Here is a 26,792-nt window from a genome sequence, read left to right on the forward strand (position 1 = left end):
GGTGGTTCGAGCCCACCCAGGGACGACAAGCTATTTTGGAAGAGCTATCGCAGGCAAAATCCACGAGGTAACATTGTTTGCTGAATATCTACCTGAAACAGGTTGGAGTAACATTTTAGAGGCGCTGTGGCTTAGTTGGTCAAAGTGCCTGTCTAGTAAATCCCAGCAGTGCTTTCATGATAGCCTTTCAAGCAAATCAGTTGTTTACATGTACAGAAAAACATATCACCCGAAAGAGCTATTTTGCAATTATAGATTGAACAGTATCCCTGAATAAACAGAGTAAATGCACTCTTTTCACTCCTCGTTTCTCAGTTTGATGGTAAGGAATGATTGATGTAGACTGTTTTCGGATGACTGTTTTCTTTTGTGAAAAAGGGGAATCAGACAAAAGTTGCAAAGGCATTCAAAGGCTGTGAGTTCGAGACCCACCAGAGTCACTGTTGTAACCCCTGTTATCTACATTGGTAAATAGGAAAGCCTGCTTGTGTTATTAACTGATGAAAGGAACTGCTAAACTTGGTTCAATTACCACAGAATCCCAGTGTGCTATAGGCTGGCCACTGCTTGGTAGGAGTTTCCCGTACGTGAGTGACTGTTCCTTCCTTCCTTCACGCCCCGCTCAACCTCGTCTTCTTCTAAAGAGCTTGGCGCTGTCCTCAGAAGCTTTGGTCTTACTCCGCACCTGAGTGGCCCCACCAAGGGCAAAGGGCACACTCTGGACCTGCTAATGACAAAGCGGGTTAACATTTCAAATTACAGTGTGGTAAATGTTACTTTGTCTGATGGTTTCTGTATTTCTCCAGGTGCAATGAGTTTGCAGTCTTCTTTGCAAGACTCAGTTCAGAACATTAAAAATACCATTATTTGCAGATAACAAGCACGCAGCCAGCTAGACAACTGGAGTTAACCCATTTTGCATTTTTGGCTGACAAAACTGTCCAAGAGATCACCACAAGTCTGAGTTCCACTACATGCTGCCTTTATGCATTGTCTACCAGATTTTTAAAGTCTACGGTGAGCAGTCTGTTGGCTCCAATCACTCAAAAAGTCAACATGTCGCTTGGATCTGGAATATTCCCAAGAGCCTTAAAACTGCGGTCATTAAGCCTCTCTTAAAGAAGAGCAGTCTTGATGCCACAGTGCTAAATAATTACCGGCCCATCTCAAACCTACTACTACTACTCAGTTGTCCATTATTTTATTTTTTTTATCTTTTATTATCAAAAACATCTTACAAGTATTTACATATATTTACATAATTGTACAGACAAACATCACACACAAGTGCAAGGGAATGGGATACACAAGGGCAGGGGGAGAAGAGACAAAAAATTACAGAAAATCAAACACACAATCATTCTTCAAACTTTCTTCAGTGATGGGGGGTGATGCCGTGGATGGGGGGGTGATGCCGGGGTCAGAAGATGATGTCCAGGTTTCCAGAGGGTATAAGGTGGATCAGGGTGTTGTGGGGGACGAGGTGGGTGATGAACCGGTGCTCTGCTGCCATGTGGAGGTCTCGGAGGTGTGCGGCCAAGAGTCCTTTGAAGATGGGCCAAGGTTCTGCTGTTTTATTGTCACGGAGATGGATGTTCCTGTTGAGATATAATGTATACTGGGCTATGGAGAGGGTTACAGTTGTCCATTCAGGCGTGCAAATTATTTACAATGACAGAAAATGCGCTGCTGTTACAAATTGGAATAAGAGATGGAAAAGTATCCCTGCACACACAGATTAACTGCACTCTTTTCACTTTTTGATTCTCAGTTTGTTGGCAAGGAATGACTGACGTAGACCCATTTTGGATGAAAACCGTGTTTTGCGTTTGTGGAAATGAGCATCACGCAAGGATGTATGGGCTCTGTGGCGCAATGGATAGCGCATTGGACTTCTAGGCATTAGTTGCAAGGGCTTTCAAAGGTTGTGGGTTGAGTCCCACTAGAGTCGCTAATGGTGAGAGAACATTTTTGTTTTTTACAATGGAACGTCTGCGCGCTTTACTATCTGATAAAAGGCACTGCTGAACGAGGTTTATTGCCAAGTGTGCTTGAAAAAGTAAGCAAATACATCGGCATTATGTCAAATAACATTATCTTGCAATTTTTCCTCAATATCCAGATTAACTGCAGTATATTGAGTGCGCAATAAATTGGCGAGAGTCGATTGATTGAAAGACTTCCAGTTTTTTTTATAGCTACATTGGTACAGGGGATTTAGCTCAAAGGTAGAAAGATTGATGCCCTCGCTCTCCATTAAACACAGTTGATTGGACAGGGGCTGAACTTTCGAATGTTGCTGGCTCGCTTTAAAAAAAAAAAAGATGTTGCGGCTTGTCGAGTCGCAAATATTTTTTCGACTGGGCTGGATGTCTCTGTGGCGCAATTGGCCAGCGCGCTCGGCTGTTAATCGGGAGGTTGGTGGTTCGAGCCCACCCAGGGACGACAAGCTATTTTGGAAGAGCTATCGCAGGCAAAATCCACGAGGTAACATTGTTTGCTGAATATCTACCTGAAACAGGTTGGAGTAACATTTTAGAGGCGCTGTGGCTTAGTTGGTCAAAGTGCCTGTCTAGTAAATCCCAGCAGTGCCTTCATGATAGCCTTTCAAGCAAATCAGTTGTTTACATGTACAGAAAAACATATCACCTGAAAGAGCTATTTTGCAATTATAGATTGAACAGTATCCCTGAATAAACAGAGTAAATGCACTCTTTGTTGTTTGTCCTTGTTTCTCAGTTTGATGGTAAGGAATGATTGATGTAGACCGTTTTCGGATGACTGTTTTCTTTTGTGAAAAAGGGGAATCAGACAAAAGTTGCAAAGGCATTCAAAGGCTGTGAGTTCGAGACCCACCAGAGTCACTGTTGTAACCCCTGTTATCTACATTGGTAAATAGAAAAGCCTGCTTGTGTTATTAACTGATGAAAGGAACTGCTAAACTTGGTTCAATTACCACAGAATCCCAGTGTGCTATAGGCTGGCCACTGCTTGGTAGGAGTTTCCCGTACGTGAGTGACTGTTCCTTCCTTCCTTCACGCCCCGCTCAACCTCGTCTTCTTCTAAAGAGCTTGGCGCTGTCCTCAGAAGCTTTGGTCTTACTCCGCACCTGAGTGGCCCCACCAAGGGCAAAGGGCACACTCTGGACCTGCTAATGACAAAGCGGGTTAACATTTCAAATTACAGTGTGGTAAATGTTACTTTGTCTGATGGTTTCTGTATTTCTCCAGGTGCAATGAGTTTGCAGTCTTCTTTGCAAGACTCAGTTCAGAACATTAAAAATACCATTATTTGCAGATAACAAGCACGCAGCCAGCTAGACAACTGGAGTTAACCCATTTTGCATTTTTGGCTGACAAAACTGTCCAAGAGATCACCACAAGTCTGAGTTCCACTACATGCTGCCTTTATGCATTGTCTACCAGATTTTTAAAGTCTACGGTGAGCAGTCTGTTGGCTCCAATCACTCAAAAAGTCAACATGTCGCTTGGATCTGGAATATTCCCAAGAGCCTTAAAACTGCGGTCATTAAGCCTCTCTTAAAGAAGAGCAGTCTTGATGCCACAGTGCTAAATAATTACCGGCCCATATCAAACCTACTACTACTACTCAGTTGTCCATTATTTTATTTTTTTTATCTTTTATTATCAAAAACATCTTACAAGTATTTACATATATTTACATAATTGTACAGACAAACATCACACACAAGTGCAAGGGAATGGGATACACAAGGGCAGGGGGAGAAGAGACAAAAAATTACAGAAAATCAAACATACAATCATTCTTCAAACTTTCTTCAGTGATGGGGGGTGATGCCGTGGATGGGGGGGTGATGCCGGGGTCAGAAGATGATGTCCAGGTTTCCAGAGGGTATAAGGTGGATCAGGGTGTTGTGGGGGACGAGGTGGGTGATGAACCGGTGCTCTGCTGCCATGTGGAGGTGTCGGAGGTGTGCGGTTTCGAAGTTTAGTCTATACAGACTGCGGGAGGCGAGGATCGTTCTCAAGTTCTTTATTTGATGGAAACATGGAAAAACAGGCAAAACAGTAGCGTGTTGTTCGTCTTGCAGCTGAGATTCGACCCGTCACAAGAATTAGCTGTGTTTTATATAGCTGTTGCTTGGGTCTGATAAAATGGCCTGACGTTGATATGACGTCCGCTTTAAGATTGTTTAGACTAGTCCACGGATAATCAGAAAATACACAGAAAGTTGATCGTGACCCATATGCCGTAAGATCGTCGTGACTCATGATAAACAGGACACAGACATGACAATAATTTGATCAATATCCACAGCAGCTAAGAGTCCTTTGAAGATGGGCCAAGGTTCTGCTGTTTTATTGTCACGGAGATGGATGTTCCTGTTGAGATATAATGTATACCGGGCTATGGAGAGGGTTACAGTTGTCCATTCAGGCGTGCAAATTATTTACAATGACAGAAAATGCGCTGCTGTTACAAATTGGAATAAGAGATGGAAAAGTATCCCTGCACACACGGATTAACTGCACTCTTTTCACTTTTTGATTCTCAGTTTGTTGGCAAGGAATGACTGACGTAGACCCATTTTGGATGAAAACCGTGTTTTGCGTTTGTGGAAATGAGCATCACGCAAGGATGTATGGGCTCTGTGGCGCAATGGATAACGCATTGGACTTGTAGGCATTAGTTGCAAGGGCTTTCAAAGGTTGTGGGTTGGAGTCCCACCAGAGTCGCTAATGGTGAGAGAACATTTTTGTTTTTTACAATGGAACGTCTGCGCGCTTTACTATCTCATAAAAGGCACTGCTGAACAAGGTTTATTGCCAAGTGTGCTTGAAAAAGTAAGCAAATACATCGGCATCATGTCAAATAACATTATCTTGCAATTTTTCCTCAATATCCAGATTAACTGCAGTATATTGAGTGCGCAATAAATTGGCGAGAGTCGATTGATTGAAAGACTTCCAGTTTTTTTTATAGCTACATTGGTACAGGGGATTTAGCTCAAAGGTAGAAAGATTGATGCCCTCGCTCTCCATTAAACACAGTTGATTGGACAGGGGCTGAACTTTCGAATGTTGCTGGCTCGCTTTAAAAAAAAAAAGATGTTGCGGCTTGTCGAGTCGCAAATATTTTGTCGACTGGGCTGGATGTCTCTGTGGCGCAATTGGCCAGCGCGCTCGGCTGTTAACCGGGAGGTTGGTGGTTTGAGCCCACCCAGGGACGAGAAGCTATTTTGGAAGAGCTATCGCAGCCAAAATCCACGGGGTAACATTGTTTGCTGAATATCTACCTGAAACAGGTTGGAGTAACACTTTAGAGGCGCTGTGGCTTAGTTGGTCAAAGTGCCTGTCTAGTAAATCCCAGCAGTGCTTTCATGATAGCCTTTCAAGCAAATCAGTTGTTTATATGTACAGAAAAACATATCACCCGAAAGAGCTATTTTGCAATTATAGATTGAACAGTATCCCTGAATAAACAGAGTAAATGCACTCTTTTCACTCCTTGTTTCTCAGTTTGATGGTAAGGAATGATTGATGTAGACCGTTTTCGGATGACTGTTTTGCTTTTGTGAAAAAGGGGAATCAGACAAAAGTTGCAAAGGCATTCAAAGGCTGTGAGTTCGAGACCCACCAGAGTCACTGTTGTAACCCCTGTTATCTACATTGGTAAAGAGGAAAGCCTGCTTGTGTTATTAACTGATGAAAGGAACTGCTAAACTTGGTTCAATTACCACAGAATCCCAGTGTGCTATAGGCTGGCCACTGCTTGATAGGAGTTTCCCGTACGTGAGTGACTGTTCCTTCCTTCCTTCACGCCCCGCTCAACCTTGTCTTCTTCTAAAGAGCTTGGCGCTGTCCTCAGAAGCTTTGGTCTTACTCAGCACCTGAGTGGCCCCACCAAGGGCAAAGGGCACACTCTGGACCTGCTAATGACAAAGCGGGTTAACATTTCAAATTACAGTGTGGTAAATGTTACTTTGTCTGATGGTTTCTGTATTTCTCCAGGTGCAATGAGTTTGCAGTCTTCTTTGCAAGACTCAGTTCAGAACATTAAAAATACCATTATTTGCAGATAACAAGCACGCAGCCAGCTAGACAACTGGAGTTAACCCATTTTGCATTTTTGGCTGACAAAACTGTCCAAGAGATCACCACAAGTCTGAGTTCCACTACACGCTGCCTTTATGCATTGCCTACTAGATTTTTAAAGTCGATGGTGAGCAGTCTGTTGGCTCCAATCACTCAAAAAGTCAACATGTTGCTTGGATCTGGAATATTCCCAAGAGCCTTAAAACTGCGGTCATTAAGCCTCTCTTAAAGAAGAGCAGTCTTGATGCCACAGTGCTAAATAATTACCGGCCCATCTCAAACCTACTACTACTACTCAGTTGTCCAATTTTTTTATTTTTATCTTTCGAGTCCCATCATTGTAAGCATTCAGCTGAGTGGCGCAGCGGAAGCGTGCTGGGCCCATAACCCAGAGGTAAATGGACTGAAGCCATGCTCTGATAGGACATTTTTACTTGCATTGAAGGGGATTTTAATCAGAATGTATCAAGCCAGTCAGTAATGTGTTGGATGATGGAAGCCGATCTTCAGCGCAGCATCTCCAGGCAATCCTATTTTCTTTGCAATTGCCAGATTGCCGTGCGATAATTTTTAGATAAATTCGCTTAAATATGTTACATCTTCAAAAGTGGAGCCCCAGTGGCCTAATGGATAAGGCACTGGCCTCCTAAGCCAGGGATTGTGGGTTCAAGTCCCATCTGGGGTGTATGAAAAGCATTGTCAGCTACAGTGACATTCATAAGTTGTTTTTGGGCTTTGAGCAGTATAAATGATATCTCCTACTCTTTGGCTAATGGATATTCAAAAATCAAAATTGCATCCACAAGCTTAAAAAACACAATAAATCCATTGTGAACTGTCACCTTGTCATATTATAATGCAGTGATAGTATGGTATTGAGTAGGTTTATTCTCATCTGATGGCGAGATAGATGCTCAAACGCAAGCTTCAGAGTAAACTCCCAGTCCTACATTACCTTTGAACCTCGCAGCACTTATATAATTCAAACAATATTATTTCATCCATCCATCCACACTACTTGCAGGAAGGTGAGACAAAGTGGCCCACCCAGTTGGCCTGGGTTCAACTCCAGGTATGGGAACATAGTGGTCAGCCTTTTGGAAGACTTGAATCCACAGGATGAATAAGACACGCTGTGGATACAAGTGAAATAAAACTGGATGGGTGTCAAGAGAGGCATAGAACAATCTCATCCATTTAGGATGCAGCATGCAATATGTAGTAATCAACCTTTAGCTGTTCCATGCAATGTAGCAGCGGTTGTACTTTAAAGCATCCCTTCACAGGGACTGGAACTTAAATCTAACTCCTTAGAACACTCGGCTAGAATATGTGGAGGGGCACAACACAAACTCAGAGCTGCTTGATAGTGCTTCTTACCCCATTTAAAAAAAAAAACTGTTTTAAAAATCACAAAGTGGCTCTATTTGGCTGAACCAAAAGCAAAATACAAATCCCGACATATGTGCTTCTTTCCATTACATGCAGAACCAAGCACATTTAGATATTAAAAATGCTTGTTTAAAAGCTGGTGACCCAACTATGTACTGTTCCTTAACCTCTCAAACATCAATGAGGCTTATGTTACAATTCAATCTGTTACACTTGATCTTTAAATTTCTCATATGGTCTAGGGGTTAGAATTTGTAGTTCTCACCGAGGCAGCCTGGTCGACATTCCCAACTTCCAGTATGGGTATGTCTTGCCAAACCTGAGCTTACAATGCTTAATAAAACATGCTGTCTGCAGATAACATTGAAGCAATCCTGCAAGAATTCATGGAGGGTTAAATATGGTAATGTAATTGCGTTGGTTTCTGTATTTCTCCAGGTGCAATGAGTTTCCAGTCTTCTTTGCAAGACTCAGTTCAGAACATTAGAAATACCATTATTTGCAGATAACAAGCACGCAGCCAGCTAGACAACTGGAGTTAACCCATTTTGCATTTTTGGCTGACAAAACTGTCCAAGAGATCACCACAAGTCTGAGTTCCACTACATGCTGCCTTTATGCATTGCCTACTAGATTTTTAAAGTCTACGGTGAGCAGTCTGTTGGCTCCAATCACTCAAAAAGTCAACATGTTGCTTGGATCTGGAATATTCCCAAGAGCCTTAAAACTGCGGTCATTAAGCCTCTCTTAAAGAAGAGCAGTCTTGATGCCACAGTGCTAAATAATTACCGGCCCATCTCAAACCTACTACTACTACTCAGTTGTCCAATTTTTTTTATTTTTATCTTTCGAGTCCCATCATTGTAAGCATTCAGCTGAGTGGCGCAGCGGAAGCGTGCTGGGCCCATAACCCAGAGGTAAATGGACTGAAGCCATGCTCTGATAGGACATTTTTACTTGCATTGAAGGGGATTTTAATCAGAATGTATCAAGCCAGTCAGTAATGTGTTGGATGATGGAAGCCGATCTTCAGCGCAATCTCCCCTTTCCACATTACCTTTGAATCTAGTAGCACATTGCTTTTGACCATCCTATACAGACTGCTATGGCCTTTTTAATCAAGGGGATGTAGCTCAGTGGTAGAGTGCATGCTTTGCATATATGAGGTCCTGGGTACAATCCCCAGCATCTCCAGGCAATCCTATTTTCTTTGCAATTGCCAGATTGCAGTGCGATAATTTTTAGAGAACTTCGCTTAAATATGTTACATCTTCAAAAGGGGAGCCCCAGTGGCCTAATGGATAAGGCACTGGCCTCCTAAGCCAGGGATTGTGGGTTCAAGTCCCATCTGGGGTGTATGAAAAGCATTGTCAGCTACAGTGACATTCATAAGTTGTTTTTGGGCTTAGAGCAGTATAAATGATATCTCCTACTCTTTGGCTAATGGATATTCAAAAATCAAAATTGCATCCACAAGCTTAAAAAACTCAATAAATCCATTGTGAACTGTCACCTTGTCATATTATAATGCAGTGATAGTATGGTATTGAGTAGGTTTATTCTCATCTGATGGCGAGATAGATGCTCAAACGCAAGCTTCAGAGTAAACTCCCAGTCCTACATTACCTTTGAACCTCGCAGCACTTATATAATTCAAACAATATTATTTCATCCATCCATCCACACTACTTGCAGGAAGGTGAGACAAAGTGGCCCACCCAGTTGGCCTGGGTTCAACTCCAGGTATGGGAACATAGTGGTCAGCCTTTTGGAAGACTTGAATCCACAGGATGAATAAGACACGCTGTGGATACAAGTGAAATGAAACTGGATGGGTGTCAAGAGAGGCATAGAAAAATCTCATCCATTTAGGATGCAGCATGCAATATGTAGTAATCAACCTTTAGCTGTTCCATGCAATGTAGCAGCGGTTGTACTTTAAAGCATCCCTTCACAGGGACTGGAACTTAAATCTAACTCCTTAGAACACTCGGCTAGAATATGTGGAGGGGCACAACACAAACTCAGAGCTGCTTGATAGTGCTTCTTACCCCATTTAAAAAAAAAAAAAACTGTTTTAAAAATCACAAAGTGGCTCTATTTGGCTGAACCAAAAGCAAAATACAAATCCCGACATATGTGCTTCTTTCCATTACATGCAGAACCAAGCACATTTAGATATTAAAAATGCTTGTTTAAAAGCTGGTGACCCAACTATGTACTGTTCCTTAACCTCTCAAACATCAATGAGGCTTATGTTACAATTCAATCTGTTACACTTGATCTTTAAATTTCTCATATGGTCTAGGGGTTAGAATTTGTAGTTCTCGCCGAGGCAGCCTGGTCGACATTCCCAACTTCCAGTATGGGTATGTCTTGCCAAACCTGAGCTTACAATGCTTAATAAAACATGCTGTCTGCAGATAACATTGAAGCAATCCTGCAAGAATTCATGGAGGGTTAAATATGGTAATGTAATTGCGTTGGTTTCTGTATTTCTCCAGGTGCAATGAGTTTGCAGTCTTCTTTGCAAGACTCAGTTCAGAACATTAAAAATACCATTTTTTGCAGATAACAAGCACGCAGCCAGCTAGACAACTGGAGTTAACCCATTTTGCATTTTTGGCTGACAAAACTGTCCAAGAGATCACCACAAGTCTGAGTTCCACTACATGCTGCCTTTATGCATTGCCTACTAGATTTTTAAAGTCTACGGTGAGCAGTCTGTTGACTCCAATCACTCAAAAAGTCAACATGTTGCTTGGATCTGGAATATTCCCAAGAGCCTTAAAACTGCGGTCATTAAGCCTCTCTTAAAGAAGAGCAGTCTTGATGCCACAGTGCTAAATAATTACCGGCCCATCTCAAACCTACTACTACTACTCAGTTGTCCATTATTTTAATTTTTTTATCTTTTATTATCAAAAACATCTTACAAGTATTTACATATATTTACATAATTGTACAGACAAACATCACACACAAGTGCAAGGGAATGGGATACACAAGGGCAGGGGGAGAAGAGACAAAAAATTACAGAAAATCAAACACACAATCATTCTTCAAACTTTCTTCAGTGATGGGGGGTGATGCCGTGGATGGGGGGGTGATGCCGGGGTCAGAAGATGATGTCCAGGTTTCCAGAGGATATAAGGTGGATCAGGGTGTTGTGGGGGACGAGGTGGGTGATGAACCGGTGCTCTGCTGCCATGTGGAGGTGTCGGAGGTGTGCGGCCAAGAGTCCTTTGAAGATGGGCCAAGGTTCTGCTGTTTTATTGTCACGGAGATGGATGTTCCTGTTGAGATATAATGTATACCGGGCTATGGAGAGGGTTACAGTTGTCCATTCAGGCGTGCAAATTATTTACAATGACAGAAAATGCGCTGCTGTTACAAATTGGAATAAGAGATGGAAAAGTATCCCTGCACACACAGATTAACTGCACTCTTTTCACTTTTTGATTCTCAGTTTGTTGGCAAGGAATGACTGACGTAGACCCATTTTGGATGAAAACCGTGTTTTGCGTTTGTGGAAATGAGCATCACGCAAGGATGTATGGGCTCTGTGGCGCAATGGATAGCGCATTGGACTTCTAGGCATTAGTTGCAAGGGCTTTCAAAGGTTGTGGGTTGAGTCCCACCAGAGTCGCTAATGGTGAGAGCTCAGAGGGCAAGAAGAAAGAGGAAAAACATGTCCGAAATGCCCTCTCAGCCTGTGGTTACCCCACTTGGGCTCTCAACAGAGTGAAGAGAACCATGAAGCAGGACAAAAGGGAAACTGAACAGAGAAGGAAGGGTGTTTCTATCCCTTATGTCTCTGGCCTGTCGGAAAAACTGCAGAGAATTTTTAGACAACACGAAGTCCCTGTTTATTTTAAACCAGGAAACACTTTAAGACAAAAACTGGTTCATCCTAAGGACAAGTTGCCGACTCAAAAACAGAGCAATGTAGTTTATTCGATCCAATGCAGTGAAGAAAGCTGTAAAGAACGGTACATAGGTGAGACAAAACAGCCTCTACACAAGAGGCTTTATCAGCACAGAAGAAATACAAGTTCAGGACCACAGAGCGCCGTGCATCTCCATCTTGAAGCCTCTAATCACTCGTTTGAAGACGGTGAGGTGAAGGTTTTAAGCAGGGAGAAAAGATGGTTTGAAAGAGGAGTCAAGGAAGCTATTTTTGTTAAAAAAGAAAAACCTTCTTTAAACAGAAATGGAGGGCTAAGATTTAATCTTCCTGTTATTTATAATGGGATACTGAACCCCTGGAAAGGTAGAGGACCAGGAACAGGACATTTAGATGCTAATCAGGTACTCAGGGTGGTTGAGCCAGGGTCTTACAAAGACAAAGAGGATTCTAATAGCCCATTAAAATTCTGAATAGGCTAGCTCGGTAGATATAGGGGGGGAGTTTCTGTTGAAACAAACAACTCTTTCTTACTTCAGGAAGGCTCCTCCCAATGGGCGGGTCTTACCACAGAACAGTATTAATATCGGAGTTCTCGATCTAAATTCTTTTATTGACAATGACTCTTGGATGAGAGTCGAAACGTCTATTTTTTCAAACTGAGTCCAGATGACTACAACTGAAGCTTTTTCTACAATGGTGAGAGAACATTTTTGTTTTTTACAATGGAACGTCTGCGCGCTTTACTATCTGATAAAAGGCACTGCTGAACGAGGTTTATTGCCAAGTGTGCTTGAAAAAGTAAGCAAATACATCGGCATTATGTCAAATAACATTATCTTGCAATTTTTCCTCAATATCCAGATTAACTGCAGTATATTGAGTGCGCAATAAATTGGCGAGAGTCGATTGATTGAAAGACTTCCAGTTTTTTTTATAGCTACATTGGTACAGGGGATTTAGCTCAAAGGTAGAAAGATTGATGCCCTCGCTCTCCATTAAACACAGTTGATTGGACAGGGGCTGAACTTTCGAATGTTGCTGGCTCGCTTTAAAAAAAAAAGATGTTGCGGCTTGTCGAGTCGCAAATATTTTTTCGACTGGGCTGGATGTCTCTGTGGCGCAATTGGCCAGCGTGCTCGACTGTTAACCGGGAGGTTGGTGGTTTGAGCCCACCCAGGGACGAGAAGCTATTTTGGAAGAGCTATCGCAGCCAAAATCCACGGGGTAACATTGTTTGCTGAATATCTACCTGAAACAGGTTGGAGTAACACTTTAGAGGCGCTGTGGCTTAGTTGGTCAAAGTGCCTGTCTAGTAAATCCCAGCAGTGCTTTCATGATAGCCTTTCAAGCAAATCAGTTGTTTACATGTACAGAAAAACATATCACCCGAAAGAGCTATTTTGCAATTATAGATTGAACAGTATCCCTGAATAAACAGAGTAAATGCACTCTTTTCACTCCTTGTTTCTCAGTTTGATGGTAAGGAATGATTGATGTAGACCGTTTTCGGATGACTGTTTTGCTTTTGTGAAAAAGGGGAATCAGACAAAAGTTGCAAAGGCATTCAAAGGCTGTGAGTTCGAGACCCACCAGAGTCACTGTTGTAACCCCTGTTATCTACATTGGTAAAGAGGAAAGCCTGCTTGTGTTATTAACTGATGAAAGGAACTGCTAAACTTGGTTCAATTACCACAGAATCCCAGTGTGCTATAGGCTGGCCACTGCTTGATAGGAGTTTCCCGTACGTGAGTGACTGTTCCTTCCTTCCTTCACGCCCCGCTCAACCTTGTCTTCTTCTAAAGAGCTTGGCGCTGTCCTCAGAAGCTTTGGTCTTACTCAGCACCTGAGTGGCCCCACCAAGGGCAAAGGGCACACTCTGGACCTGCTAATGACAAAGCGGGTTAACATTTCAAATTACAGTGTGGTAAATGTTACTTTGTCTGATGGTTTCTGTATTTCTCCAGGTGCAATGAGTTTGCAGTCTTCTTTGCAAGACTCAGTTCAGAACATTAAAAATACCATTATTTGCAGATAACAAGCACGCAGCCAGCTAGACAACTGGAGTTAACCCATTTTGCATTTTTGGCTGACAAAACTGTCCAAGAGATCACCACAAGTCTGAGTTCCACTACACGCTGCCTTTATGCATTGCCTACTAGATTTTTAAAGTCGATGGTGAGCAGTCTGTTGGCTCCAATCACTCAAAAAGTCAACATGTTGCTTGGATCTGGAATATTCCCAAGAGCCTTAAAACTGCGGTCATTAAGCCTCTCTTAAAGAAGAGCAGTCTTGATGCCACAGTGCTAAATAATTACCGGCCCATCTCAAACCTACTACTACTACTCAGTTGTCCAATTTTTTTTATTTTTATCTTTCGAGTCCCATCATTGTAAGCATTCAGCTGAGTGGCGCAGCGGAAGCGTGCTGGGCCCATAACCCAGAGGTAAATGGACTGAAGCCATGCTCTGCTAGGACATTTTTACTTGCATTGAAGGGGATTTTAATCAGAATGTATCAAGCCAGTCAGTAATGTGTTGGATGATGGAAGCCGATCTTCAGCGCAAGCTCCCCTTTCCACATTACCTTTGAATCTAGTAGCACATTGCTTTTGACCATCCTATACAGACTGCTATGGCATTTTTAATCAAGGGGATGTAGCTCAGTGGTAGAGTGCATGCTTTGCATGTATGAGGTCCTGGGTTCAATCCCCAGCATCTCCAGGCAATCCTATTTTCTTTGCAATTGCCAGATTGCCGTGCGATAATTTTTAGATAAATTCGCTTAAATATGTTACATCTTCAAAAGTGGAGCCCCAGTGGCCTAATGGATAAGGCACTGGCCTCCTAAGCCAGGGATTGTGGGTTCAAGTCCCATCTGGGGTGTATGAAAAGCATTGTCAGCTACAGTGACATTCATAAGTTGTTTTTGGGCTTAGAGCAGTATAAATGATATCTCCTACTCTTTGGCTAATGGATATTCAAAAATCAAAATTGCATCCACAAGCTTAAAAAACTCAATAAATCCATTGTGAACTGTCACCTTGTCATATTATAATGCAGTGATAGTATGGTATTGAGTAGGTTTATTCTCATCTGATGGCGAGATAGATGCTCAAACGCAAGCTTCAGAGTAAACTCCCAGTCCTACATTACCTTTGAACCTCGCAGCACTTATATAATTCAAACAATATTATTTCATCCATCCATCCACACTACTTGCAGGAAGGTGAGACAAAGTGGCCCACCCAGTTGGCCTGGGTTCAACTCCAGGTATGGGAACATAGTGGTCAGCCTTTTGGAAGACTTGAATCCACAGGATGAATAAGACACGCTGTGGATACAAGTGAAATAAAACTGGATGGGTGTCAAGAGAGGCATAGAACAATCTCATCCATTTAGGATGCAGCATGCAATATGTAGTAATCAACCTTTAGCTGTTCCATGCAATGTAGCAGCGGTTGTACTTTAAAGCATCCCTTCACAGGGACTGGAACTTAAATCTAACTCCTTAGAACACTCGGCTAGAATATGTGGAGGGGCACAACACAAACTCAGAGCTGCTTGATAGTGCTTCTTACCCCATTTAAAAAAAAAAACTGTTTTAAAAATCACAAAGTGGCTCTATTTGGCTGAACCAAAAGCAAAATACAAATCCCGACATATGTGCTTCTTTCCATTACATGCAGAACCAAGCACATTTAGATATTAAAAATGCTTGTTTAAAAGCTGGTGACCCAACTATGTACTGTTCCTTAACCTCTCAAACATCAATGAGGCTTATGTTACAATTCAATCTGTTACACTTGATCTTTAAATTTCTCATATGGTCTAGGGGTTAGAATTTGTAGTTCTCACCGAGGCAGCCTGGTCGACATTCCCAACTTCCAGTATGGGTATGTCTTGCCAAACCTGAGCTTACAATGCTTAATAAAACATGCTGTCTGCAGATAACATTGAAGCAATCCTGCAAGAATTCATGGAGGGTTAAATATGGTAATGTAATTGCGTTGGTTTCTGTATTTCTCCAGGTGCAATGAGTTTCCAGTCTTCTTTGCAAGACTCAGTTCAGAACATTAGAAATACCATTATTTGCAGATAACAAGCACGCAGCCAGCTAGACAACTGGAGTTAACCCATTTTGCATTTTTGGCTGACAAAACTGTCCAAGAGATCACCACAAGTCTGAGTTCCACTACATGCTGCCTTTATGCATTGCCTACTAGATTTTTAAAGTCTACGGTGAGCAGTCTGTTGGCTCCAATCACTCAAAAAGTCAACATGTTGCTTGGATCTGGAATATTCCCAAGAGCCTTAAAACTGCGGTCATTAAGCCTCTCTTAAAGAAGAGCAGTCTTGATGCCACAGTGCTAAATAATTACCGGCCCATCTCAAACCTACTACTACTACTCAGTTGTCCAATTTTTTTTATTTTTATCTTTCGAGTCCCATCATTGTAAGCATTCAGCTGAGTGGCGCAGCGGAAGCGTGCTGGGCCCATAACCCAGAGGTAAATGGACTGAAGCCATGCTCTGATAGGACATTTTTACTTGCATTGAAGGGGATTTTAATCAGAATGTATCAAGCCAGTCAGTAATGTGTTGGATGATGGAAGCCGATCTTCAGCGCAAGCTCCCCTTTCCACATTACCTTTGAATCTAGTAGCACATTGCTTTTGACCATCCTATACAGACTGCTATGGCATTTTTAATCAAGGGGATGTAGCTCAGTGGTAGAGTGCATGCTTTGCATGTATGAGGTCCTGGGTTCAATCCCCAGCATCTCCAGGCAATCCTATTTTCTTTGCAATTGCCAGATTGCCGTGCGATAATTTTTAGATAAATTCGCTTAAATATGTTACATCTTCAAAAGTGGAGCCCCAGTGGCCTAATGGATAAGGCACTGGCCTCCTAAGCCAGGGATTGTGGGTTCAAGTCCCATCTGGGGTGTATGAAAAGCATTGTCAGCAACAGTGACATGCATAAGTTGTTTTTGGGCTTTGAGCAGTATAAATGATATCTCCTACTCTTTGGCTAATGGATATTCAAAAATCAAAATTGCATCCACAAGCTTAAAAAACTCAATAAATCCATTGTGAACTGTCACCTTGTCATATTATAATGCAGTGATAGTATGGTATTGAGTAGGTTTATTCTCATCTGATGGCGAGATAGATGCTCAAACGCAAGCTTCAGAGTAAACTCCCAGTCCTACATTACCTTTGAACCTCGCAGCACTTATATAATTCAAACAATATTATTTCATCCATCCATCCACACTACTTGCAGGAAGGTGAGACAAAGTGGCCCACCCAGTTGGCCTGGGTTCAACTCCAGGTATGGGAACATAGTGGTCAGCCTTTTGGAAGACTTGAATCCACAGGATGAATAAGACACGCTGTGGATACAAGTGAAATAAAACTGGATGGGTGTCAAGAGAGGCATAGAACAATCTCATCCATTTAGGATGCAGCATGCAATATGTAGTAATCAACCTTTAGCTGTTCCATGCAATGTAGCAGCGGTTGTACTTTAAAGCATCCCTTCACAGGGACTGGAACTTAAATCTAACTCCTTAGAACACTCGGCTAGAATATGTGGAGGGGCACAACACAAACTCAGAGCTGCTTGATAGTGCTTCTTACCCCATTTAAAAAAAAAAACTGTTTTAAAAATCACAAAGTGGCTCTATTTGGCTGAACCAAAAGCAAAATACAAATCCCGACATATGTGCTTCTTTCCATTACATGCAGAACCAAGCACATTTAGATATTAAAAATGCTTGTTTAAAAGCTGGTGACCCAACTATGTACTGTTCCTTAACCTCTCAAACATCAATGAGGCTTATGTTACAATTCAATCTGTTACACTTGATCTTTAAATTTCTCATATGGTCTAGGGGTTAGAATTTGTAGTTCTCACCGAGGCAGCCTGGTCGACATTCCCAACTTCCAGTATGGGTATGTCTTGCCAAACCTGAGCTTACAATGCTTAATAAAACATGCTGTCTGCAGATAACATTGAAGCAATCCTGCAAGAATTCATGGAGGGTTAAATATGGTAATGTAATTGCGTTGGTTTCTGTATTTCTCCAGGTGCAATGAGTTTCCAGTCTTCTTTGCAAGACTCAGTTCAGAACATTAGAAATACCATTATTTGCAGATAACAAGCACGCAGCCAGCTAGACAACTGGAGTTAACCCATTTTGCATTTTTGGCTGACAAAACTGTCCAAGAGATCACCACAAGTCTGAGTTCCACTACATGCTGCCTTTATGCATTGCCTACTAGATTTTTAAAGTCTACGGTGAGCAGTCTGTTGGCTCCAATCACTCAAAAAGTCAACATGTTGCTTGGATCTGGAATATTCCCAAGAGCCTTAAAACTGCGGTCATTAAGCCTCTCTTAAAGAAGAGCAGTCTTGATGCCACAGTGCTAAATAATTACCGGCCCATCTCAAACCTACTACTACTACTCAGTTGTCCAATTTTTTTTATTTTTATCTTTCGAGTCCCATCATTGTAAGCATTCAGCTGAGTGGCGCAGCGGAAGCGTGCTGGGCCCATAACCCAGAGGTAAATGGACTGAAGCCATGCTCTGATAGGACATTTTTACTTGCATTGAAGGGGATTTTAATCAGAATGTATCAAGCCAGTCAGTAATGTGTTGGATGATGGAAGCCGATCTTCAGCGCAAGCTCCCCTTTCCACATTACCTTTGAATCTAGTAGCACATTGCTTTTGACCATCCTATACAGACTGCTATGGCATTTTTAATCAAGGGGATGTAGCTCAGTGGTAGAGTGCATGCTTTGCATGTATGAGGTCCTGGGTTCAATCCCCAGCATCTCCAGGCAATCCTATTTTCTTTGCAATTGCCAGATTGCCGTGCGATAATTTTTAGATAAATTCGCTTAAATATGTTACATCTTCAAAAGTGGAGCCCCAGTGGCCTAATGGATAAGGCACTGGCCTCCTAAGCCAGGGATTGTGGGTTCAAGTCCCATCTGGGGTGTATGAAAAGCATTGTCAGCTACAGTGACATGCATAAGTTGTTTTTGGGCTTTGAGCAGTATAAATGATATCTCCTACTCTTTGGCTAATGGATATTCAAAAATCAAAATTGCATCCACAAGCTTAAAAAACTCAATAAATCCATTGTGAACTGTCACCTTGTCATATTATAATGCAGTGATAGTATGGTATTGAGTAGGTTTATTCTCATCTGATGGCGAGATAGATGCTCAAACGCAAGCTTCAGAGTAAACTCCCAGTCCTACATTACCTTTGAACCTCGCAGCACTTATATAATTCAAACAATATTATTTCATCCATCCATCCACACTACTTGCAGGAAGGTGAGACAAAGTGGCCCACCCAGTTGGCCTGGGTTCAACTCCAGGTATGGGAACATAGTGGTCAGCCTTTTGGAAGACTTGAATCCACAGGATGAATAAGACACGCTGTGGATACAAGTGAAATAAAACTGGATGGGTGTCAAGAGAGGCATAGAACAATCTCATCCATTTAGGATGCAGCATGCAATATGTAGTAATCAACCTTTAGCTGTTCCATGCAATGTAGCAGCGGTTGTACTTTAAAGCATCCCTTCACAGGGACTGGAACTTAAATCTAACTCCTTAGAACACTCGGCTAGAATATGTGGAGGGGCACAACACAAACTCAGAGCTGCTTGATAGTGCTTCTTACCCCATTTAAAAAAAAAAACTGTTTTAAAAATCACAAAGTGGCTCTATTTGGCTGAACCAAAAGCAAAATACAAATCCCGACATATGTGCTTCTTTCCATTACATGCAGAACCAAGCACATTTAGATATTAAAAATGCTTGTTTAAAAGCTGGTGACCCAACTATGTACTGTTCCTTAACCTCTCAAACATCAATGAGGCTTATGTTACAATTCAATCTGTTACACTTGATCTTTAAATTTCTCATATGGTCTAGGGGTTAGAATTTGTAGTTCTCACCGAGGCAGCCTGGTCGACATTCCCAACTTCCAGTATGGGTATGTCTTGCCAAACCTGAGCTTACAATGCTTAATAAAACATGCTGTCTGCAGATAACATTGAAGCAATCCTGCAAGAATTCATGGAGGGTTAAATATGGTAATGTAATTGCGTTGGTTTCTGTATTTCTCCAGGTGCAATGAGTTTCCAGTCTTCTTTGCAAGACTCAGTTCAGAACATTAGAAATACCATTATTTGCAGATAACAAGCACGCAGCCAGCTAGACAACTGGAGTTAACCCATTTTGCATTTTTGGCTGACAAAACTGTCCAAGAGATCACCACAAGTCTGAGTTCCACTACATGCTGCCTTTATGCATTGCCTACTAGATTTTTAAAGTCTACGGTGAGCAGTCTGTTGGCTCCAATCACTCAAAAAGTCAACATGTTGCTTGGATCTGGAATATTCCCAAGAGCCTTAAAACTGCGGTCATTAAGCCTCTCTTAAAGAAGAGCAGTCTTGATGCCACAGTGCTAAATAATTACCGGCCCATCTCAAACCTACTACTACTACTCAGTTGTCCAATTTTTTTTATTTTTATCTTTCGAGTCCCATCATTGTAAGCATTCAGCTGAGTGGCGCAGCGGAAGCGTGCTGGGCCCATAACCCAGAGGTAAATGGACTGAAGCCATGCTCTGATAGGACATTTTTACTTGCATTGAAGGGGATTTTAATCAGAATGTATCAAGCCAGTCAGTAATGTGTTGGATGATGGAAGCCGATCTTCAGCGCAAGCTCCCCTTTCCACATTACCTTTGAATCTAGTAGCACATTGCTTTTGACCATCCTATACAGACTGCTATGGCATTTTTAATCAAGGGGATGTAGCTCAGTGGTAGAGTGCATGCTTTGCATGTATGAGGTCCTGGGTTCAATCCCCAGCATCTCCAGGCAATCCTATTTTCTTTGCAATTGCCAGATTGCCGTGCGATAATTTTTAGATAAATTCGCTTAAATATGTTACATCTTCAAAAGTGGAGCCCCAGTGGCCTAATGGATAAGGCACTGGCCTCCTAAGCCAGGGATTGTCGGTTCAAGTCCCATCTGGGGTGTATGAAAAGCATTGTCAGCTACAGTGACATGCATAAGTTGTTTTTGGGCTTTGAGCAGTATAAATGATATCTCCTACTCTTTGGCTAATGGATATTCAAAAATCAAAATTGCATCCACAAGCTTAAAAAACTCAATAAATCCATTGTGAACTGTCACCTTGTCATATTATAATGCAGTGATAGTATGGTATTGAGTAGGTTTATTCTCATCTGATGGCGAGATAGATGCTCAAACGCAAGCTTCAGAGTAAACTCCCAGTCCTACATTACCTTTGAACCTCGCAGCACTTATATAATTCAAACAATATTATTTCATCCATCCATCCACACTACTTGCAGGAAGGTGAGACAAAGTGGCCCACCCAGTTGGCCTGGGTTCAACTCCAGGTATGGGAACATAGTGGTCAGCCTTTTGGAAGACTTGAATCCACAGGATGAATAAGACACGCTGTGGATACAAGTGAAATAAAACTGGATGGGTGTCAAGAGAGGCATAGAACAATCTCATCCATTTAGGATGCAGCATGCAATATGTAGTAATCAACCTTTAGCTGTTCCATGCAATGTAGCAGCGGTTGTACTTTAAAGCATCCCTTCACAGGGACTGGAACTTAAATCTAACTCCTTAGAACACTCGGCTAGAATATGTGGAGGGGCACAACACAAACTCAGAGCTGCTTGATAGTGCTTCTTACCCCATTTAAAAAAAAAAACTGTTTTAAAAATCACAAAGTGGCTCTATTTGGCTGAACCAAAAGCAAAATACAAATCCCGACATATGTGCTTCTTTCCATTACATGCAGAACCAAGCACATTTAGATATTAAAAATGCTTGTTTAAAAGCTGGTGACCCAACTATGTACTGTTCCTTAACCTCTCAAACATCAATGAGGCTTATGTTACAATTCAATCTGTTACACTTGATCTTTAAATTTCTCATATGGTCTAGGGGTTAGAATTTGTAGTTCTCACCGAGGCAGCCTGGTCGACATTCCCAACTTCCAGTATGGGTATGTCTTGCCAAACCTGAGCTTACAATGCTTAATAAAACATGCTGTCTGCAGATAACATTGAAGCAATCCTGCAAGAATTCATGGAGGGTTAAATATGGTAATGTAATTGCGTTGGTTTCTGTATTTCTCCAGGTGCAATGAGTTTCCAGTCTTCTTTGCAAGACTCAGTTCAGAACATTAGAAATACCATTATTTGCAGATAACAAGCACGCAGCCAGCTAGACAACTGGAGTTAACCCATTTTGCATTTTTGGCTGACAAAACTGTCCAAGAGATCACCACAAGTCTGAGTTCCACTACATGCTGCCTTTATGCATTGCCTACTAGATTTTTAAAGTCTACGGTGAGCAGTCTGTTGGCTCCAATCACTCAAAAAGTCAACATGTTGCTTGGATCTGGAATATTCCCAAGAGCCTTAAAACTGCGGTCATTAAGCCTCTCTTAAAGAAGAGCAGTCTTGATGCCACAGTGCTAAATAATTACCGGCCCATCTCAAACCTACTACTACTACTCAGTTGTCCAATTTTTTTTATTTTTATCTTTCGAGTCCCATCATTGTAAGCATTCAGCTGAGTGGCGCAGCGGAAGCGTGCTGGGCCCATAACCCAGAGGTAAATGGACTGAAGCCATGCTCTGATAGGACATTTTTACTTGCATTGAAGGGGATTTTAATCAGAATGTATCAAGCCAGTCAGTAATGTGTTGGATGATGGAAGCCGATCTTCAGCGCAAGCTCCCCTTTCCACATTACCTTTGAATCTAGTAGCACATTGCTTTTGACCATCCTATACAGACTGCTATGGCATTTTTAATCAAGGGGATGTAGCTCAGTGGTAGAGTGCATGCTTTGCATGAATGAGGTCCTGGGTTCAATCCCCAGCATCTCCAGGCAATCCTATTTTCTTTGCAATTGCCAGATTGCTGTGCGATAATTTTTAGATAAATTCGCTTAAATATGTTACATCTTCAAAAGTGGAGCCCCAGTGGCCTAATGGATAAGGCACTGGCCTCCTAAGCCAGGGATTGTGGGTTCAAGTCCCATCTGGGGTGTATGAAAAGCATTGTCAGCTACAGTGACATGCATAAGTTGTTTTTGGGCTTTGAGCAGTATAAATGATATCTCCTACTCTTTGGCTAATGGATATTCAAAAATCAAAATTGCATCCACAAGCTTAAAAAACTCAATAAATCCATTGTGAACTGTCACCTTGTCATATTATAATGCAGTGATAGTATGGTATTGAGTAGGTTTATTCTCATCTGATGGCGAGATAGATGCTCAAACGCAAGCTTCAGAGTAAACTCCCAGTCCTACATTACCTTTGAACCTCGCAGCACTTATATAATTCAAACAATATTATTTCATCCATCCATCCACACTACTTGCAGGAAGGTGAGACAAAGTGGCCCACCCAGTTGGCCTGGGTTCAACTCCAGGTATGGGAACATAGTGGTCAGCCTTTTGGAAGACTTGAATCCACAGGATGAATAAGACACGCTGTGGATACAAGTGAAATAAAACTGGATGGGTGTCAAGAGAGGCATAGAAAAATCTCATCCATTTAGGATGCAGCATGCAATATGTAGTAATCAACCTTTAGCTGTTCCATGCAATGTAGCAGCGGTTGTACTTTAAAGCATCCCTTCACAGGGACTGGAACTTAAATCTAACTCCTTAGAACACTCGGCTAGAATATGTGGAGGGGCACAACACAAACTCAGAGCTGCTTGATAGTGCTTCTTACCCCATTTAAAAAAAAAAACTGTTTTAAAAATCACAAAGTGGCTCTATTTGGCTGAACCAAAAGCAAAATACAAATCCCGACATATGTGCTTCTTTCCATTACATGCAGAACCAAGCACATTTAGATATTAAAAATGCTTGTTTAAAAGCTGGTGACCCAACTATGTACTGTTCCTTAACCTCTCAAACATCAATGAGGCTTATGTTACAATTCAATCTGTTACACTTGATCTTTAAATTTCTCATATGGTCTAGGGGTTAGAATTTGTAGTTCTCACCGAGGCAGCCTGGTCGACATTCCCAACTTCCAGTATGGGTATGTCTTGCCAAACCTGAGCTTACAATGCTTAATAAAACATGCTGTCTGCAGATAACATTGAAGCAATCCTGCAAGAATTCATGGAGGGTTAAATATGGTAATGTAATTGCGTTGGTTTCTGTATTTCTCCAGGTGCAATGAGTTTCCAGTCTTCTTTGCAAGACTCAGTTCAGAACATTAGAAATACCATTATTTGCAGATAACAAGCACGCAGCCAGCTAGACAACTGGAGTTAACCCATTTTGCATTTTTGGCTGACAAAACTGTCCAAGAGATCACCACAAGTCTGAGTTCCACTACATGCTGCCTTTATGCATTGCCTACTAGATTTTTAAAGTCTACGGTGAGCAGTCTGTTGGCTCCAATCACTCAAAAAGTCAACATGTTGCTTGGATCTGGAATATTCCCAAGAGCCTTAAAACTGCGGTCATTAAGCCTCTCTTAAAGAAGAGCAGTCTTGATGCCACAGTGCTAAATAATTACCGGCCCATCTCAAACCTACTACTACTACTCAGTTGTCCAATTTTTTTTATTTTTATCTTTCGAGTCCCATCATTGTAAGCATTCAGCTGAGTGGCGCAGCGGAAGCGTGCTGGGCCCATAACCCAGAGGTAAATGGACTGAAGCCATGCTCTGATAGGACATTTTTACTTGCATTGAAGGGGATTTTAATCAGAATGTATCAAGCCAGTCAGTAATGTGTTGGATGATGGAAGCCGATCTTCAGCGCAATCTCCCCTTTCCACATTACCTTTGAATCTAGTAGCACATTGCTTTTGACCATCCTATACAGACTGCTATGGCATTTTTAACCAAGGGGATGTAGCTCAGTGGTAGAGTGCATGCTTTGCATGTATGAGGTCCTGGGTTCAATCCCCAGCATCTCCAGGCAATCCAATTTTCTTTGCAATTGCCAGATTGCCGTGCGATAATTTTTAGATAAATTCGCTTAAATATGTTACATCTTCAAAAGTGGAGCCCCAGTGGCCTAATGGATAAGGCACTGGCCTCCTAAGCCAGGGATTGTGGGTTCAAGTCCCATCTGGGGTGTATGAAAAGCATTGTCAGCTACAGTGACATGCATAAGTTGTTTTTGGGCTTTGAGCAGTATAAATGATATCTCCTACTCTTTGGCTAATGGATATTCAAAAATCAAAATTGCATCCACAAGCTTAAAAAACTCAATAAATCCATTGTGAACTGTCACCTTGTCATATTATAATGCAGTGATAGTATGGTATTGAGTAGGTTTATTCTCATCTGATGGCGAGATAGATGCTCAAACGCAAGCTTCAGAGTAAACTCCCAGTCCTACATTACCTTTGAACCTCGCAGCACTTATATAATTCAAACAATATTATTTCATCCATCCATCCACACTACTTGCAGGAAGGTGAGACAAAGTGGCCCACCCAGTTGGCCTGGGTTCAACTCCAGGTATGGGAACATAGTGGTCAGCCTTTTGGAAGACTTGAATCCACAGGATGAATAAGACACGCTGTGGATACAAGTGAAATAAAACTGGATGGGTGTCAAGAGAGGCATAGAAAAATCTCATCCATTTAGGATGCAGCATGCAATATGTAGTAATCAACCTTTAGCTGTTCCATGCAATGTAGCAGCGGTTGTACTTTAAAGCATCCCTTCACAGGGACTGGAACTTAAATCTAACTCCTTAGAACACTCGGCTAGAATATGTGGAGGGGCACAACACAAACTCAGAGCTGCTTGATAGTGCTTCTTACCCCATTTAAAAAAAAAAACTGTTTTAAAAATCACAAAGTGGCTCTATTTGGCTGAACCAAAAGCAAAATACAAATCCCGACATATGTGCTTCTTTCCATTACATGCAGAACCAAGCACATTTAGATATTAAAAATGCTTGTTTAAAAGCTGGTGACCCAACTATGTACTGTTCCTTAACCTCTCAAACATCAATGAGGCTTATGTTACAATTCAATCTGTTACACTTGATCTTTAAATTTCTCATATGGTCTAGGGGTTAGAATTTGTAGTTCTCACCGAGGCAGCCTGGTCGACATTCCCAACTTCCAGTATGGGTATGTCTTGCCAAACCTGAGCTTACAATGCTTAATAAAACATGCTGTCTGCAGATAACATTGAAGCAATCCTGCAAGAATTCATGGAGGGTTAAATATGGTAATGTAATTGCGTTGGTTTCTGTATTTCTCCAGGTGCAATGAGTTTGCAGTCTTCTTTGCAAGACTCAGTTCAGAACATTAAAAATACCATTATTTGCAGATAACAAGCACGCAGCCAGCTAGACAACTGGAGTTAACCCATTTTGCATTTTTGGCTGACAAAACTGTCCAAGAGATCACCACAAGTCTGAGTTCCACTACATGCTGCCTTTATGCATTGCCTACTAGATTTTTAAAGTCTACGGTGAGCAGTCTGTTGGCTCCAATCACTCAAAAAGTCAACATGTTGCTTGGATCTGGAATATTCCCAAGAGCCTTAAAACTGCGGTCATTAAGCCTCTCTTAAAGAAGAGCAGTCTTGATGCCACAGTGCTAAATAATTACCGGCCCATCTCAAACCTACTACTACTACTCAGTTGTCCAATTTTTTTTATTTTTATCTTTCGAGTCCCATCATTGTAAGCATTCAGCTGAGTGGCGCAGCGGAAGCGTGCTGGGCCCATAACCCAGAGGTAAATGGACTGAAGCCATGCTCTGATAGGACATTTTTACTTGCATTGAAGGGGATTTTAATCAGAATGTATCAAGCCAGTCAGTAATGTGTTGGATGATGGAAGCCGATCTTCAGCGCAATCTCCCCTTTCCACATTACCTTTGAATCTAGTAGCACATTGCTTTTGACCATCCTATACAGACTGCTATGGCATTTTTAATCAAGGGGATGTAGCTCAGTGGTAGAGTGCATGCTTTGCATATATGAGGTCCTGGGTTCAATCCCCAGCATCTCCAGGCAATCCTATTTTCTTTGCAATTGCCAGATTGCAGTGCGATAATTTTTAGAGAACTTCGCTTAAATATGTTACATCTTCAAAAGTGGAGCCCCAGTGGCCTAATGGATAAGGCACTGGCCTCCTAAGCCAGGGATTGTGGGTTCAAGTCCCATCTGGGGTGTATGAAAAGCATTCTCAGCTACAGTGACATTCATAAGTTGTTTTTGGGCTTTGAGCAGTATAAATGATATCTCCTACTCTTTGGCTAATGGATATTCAAAAATCAAAATTGCATCCACAAGCTTAAAAAACTCAATAAATCCATTGCGAACTG

General features: G+C 41.8%; 17 non-coding genes across 17 annotated transcripts; all 17 read left to right on the top strand.

Annotated features, from left to right (window-relative positions):
• Window positions 1–6,689: 6,689 nt before the first annotated feature.
• trnar-ccu (transfer RNA arginine (anticodon CCU)) lies at window positions 6,690–6,762 on the top strand. The gene has a single exon. It is a non-coding gene; the product is annotated as a tRNA-Arg (tRNA).
• A 1,829-nt stretch (window positions 6,763–8,591) lies between these two features.
• trnaa-ugc (transfer RNA alanine (anticodon UGC)) lies at window positions 8,592–8,663 on the top strand. The gene has a single exon. It is a non-coding gene; the product is annotated as a tRNA-Ala (tRNA).
• Window positions 8,664–8,752: 89 nt separating this feature from the next.
• On the top strand, window positions 8,753–8,825 carry trnar-ccu (transfer RNA arginine (anticodon CCU)). The gene has a single exon. It is a non-coding gene; the product is annotated as a tRNA-Arg (tRNA).
• A 5,202-nt stretch (window positions 8,826–14,027) lies between these two features.
• trnaa-ugc (transfer RNA alanine (anticodon UGC)) lies at window positions 14,028–14,099 on the top strand. Its single transcript has one exon. It is a non-coding gene; the product is annotated as a tRNA-Ala (tRNA).
• An 89-nt stretch (window positions 14,100–14,188) lies between these two features.
• On the top strand, window positions 14,189–14,261 carry trnar-ccu (transfer RNA arginine (anticodon CCU)). The gene has a single exon. It is a non-coding gene; the product is annotated as a tRNA-Arg (tRNA).
• Window positions 14,262–16,090: 1,829 nt separating this feature from the next.
• trnaa-ugc (transfer RNA alanine (anticodon UGC)) lies at window positions 16,091–16,162 on the top strand. Its single transcript has one exon. It is a non-coding gene; the product is annotated as a tRNA-Ala (tRNA).
• Window positions 16,163–16,251: 89 nt separating this feature from the next.
• trnar-ccu (transfer RNA arginine (anticodon CCU)) lies at window positions 16,252–16,324 on the top strand. The gene has a single exon. It is a non-coding gene; the product is annotated as a tRNA-Arg (tRNA).
• A 1,829-nt stretch (window positions 16,325–18,153) lies between these two features.
• On the top strand, window positions 18,154–18,225 carry trnaa-ugc (transfer RNA alanine (anticodon UGC)). The gene has a single exon. It is a non-coding gene; the product is annotated as a tRNA-Ala (tRNA).
• Window positions 18,226–18,314: 89 nt separating this feature from the next.
• trnar-ccu (transfer RNA arginine (anticodon CCU)) lies at window positions 18,315–18,387 on the top strand. The gene has a single exon. It is a non-coding gene; the product is annotated as a tRNA-Arg (tRNA).
• Window positions 18,388–20,216: 1,829 nt separating this feature from the next.
• trnaa-ugc (transfer RNA alanine (anticodon UGC)) lies at window positions 20,217–20,288 on the top strand. The gene has a single exon. It is a non-coding gene; the product is annotated as a tRNA-Ala (tRNA).
• Window positions 20,289–20,377: 89 nt separating this feature from the next.
• trnar-ccu (transfer RNA arginine (anticodon CCU)) lies at window positions 20,378–20,450 on the top strand. The gene has a single exon. It is a non-coding gene; the product is annotated as a tRNA-Arg (tRNA).
• A 1,829-nt stretch (window positions 20,451–22,279) lies between these two features.
• trnaa-ugc (transfer RNA alanine (anticodon UGC)) lies at window positions 22,280–22,351 on the top strand. The gene has a single exon. It is a non-coding gene; the product is annotated as a tRNA-Ala (tRNA).
• Window positions 22,352–22,440: 89 nt separating this feature from the next.
• Window positions 22,441–22,513, top strand: trnar-ccu (transfer RNA arginine (anticodon CCU)). Its single transcript has one exon. It is a non-coding gene; the product is annotated as a tRNA-Arg (tRNA).
• A 1,829-nt stretch (window positions 22,514–24,342) lies between these two features.
• On the top strand, window positions 24,343–24,414 carry trnaa-ugc (transfer RNA alanine (anticodon UGC)). The gene has a single exon. It is a non-coding gene; the product is annotated as a tRNA-Ala (tRNA).
• An 89-nt stretch (window positions 24,415–24,503) lies between these two features.
• Window positions 24,504–24,576, top strand: trnar-ccu (transfer RNA arginine (anticodon CCU)). Its single transcript has one exon. It is a non-coding gene; the product is annotated as a tRNA-Arg (tRNA).
• A 1,829-nt stretch (window positions 24,577–26,405) lies between these two features.
• Window positions 26,406–26,477, top strand: trnaa-ugc (transfer RNA alanine (anticodon UGC)). Its single transcript has one exon. It is a non-coding gene; the product is annotated as a tRNA-Ala (tRNA).
• An 89-nt stretch (window positions 26,478–26,566) lies between these two features.
• Window positions 26,567–26,639, top strand: trnar-ccu (transfer RNA arginine (anticodon CCU)). Its single transcript has one exon. It is a non-coding gene; the product is annotated as a tRNA-Arg (tRNA).
• Window positions 26,640–26,792: the final 153 nt, after the last annotated feature.

Source organism: Eucyclogobius newberryi, unplaced genomic scaffold, assembly GCF_026437365.1.
Source record: "Eucyclogobius newberryi isolate DKJ021-1_F unplaced genomic scaffold, fEucNew1.0.hap1 SCAF_41, whole genome shotgun sequence".
NCBI lineage: Eukaryota > Metazoa > Chordata > Actinopteri > Gobiiformes > Gobiidae > Eucyclogobius > Eucyclogobius newberryi.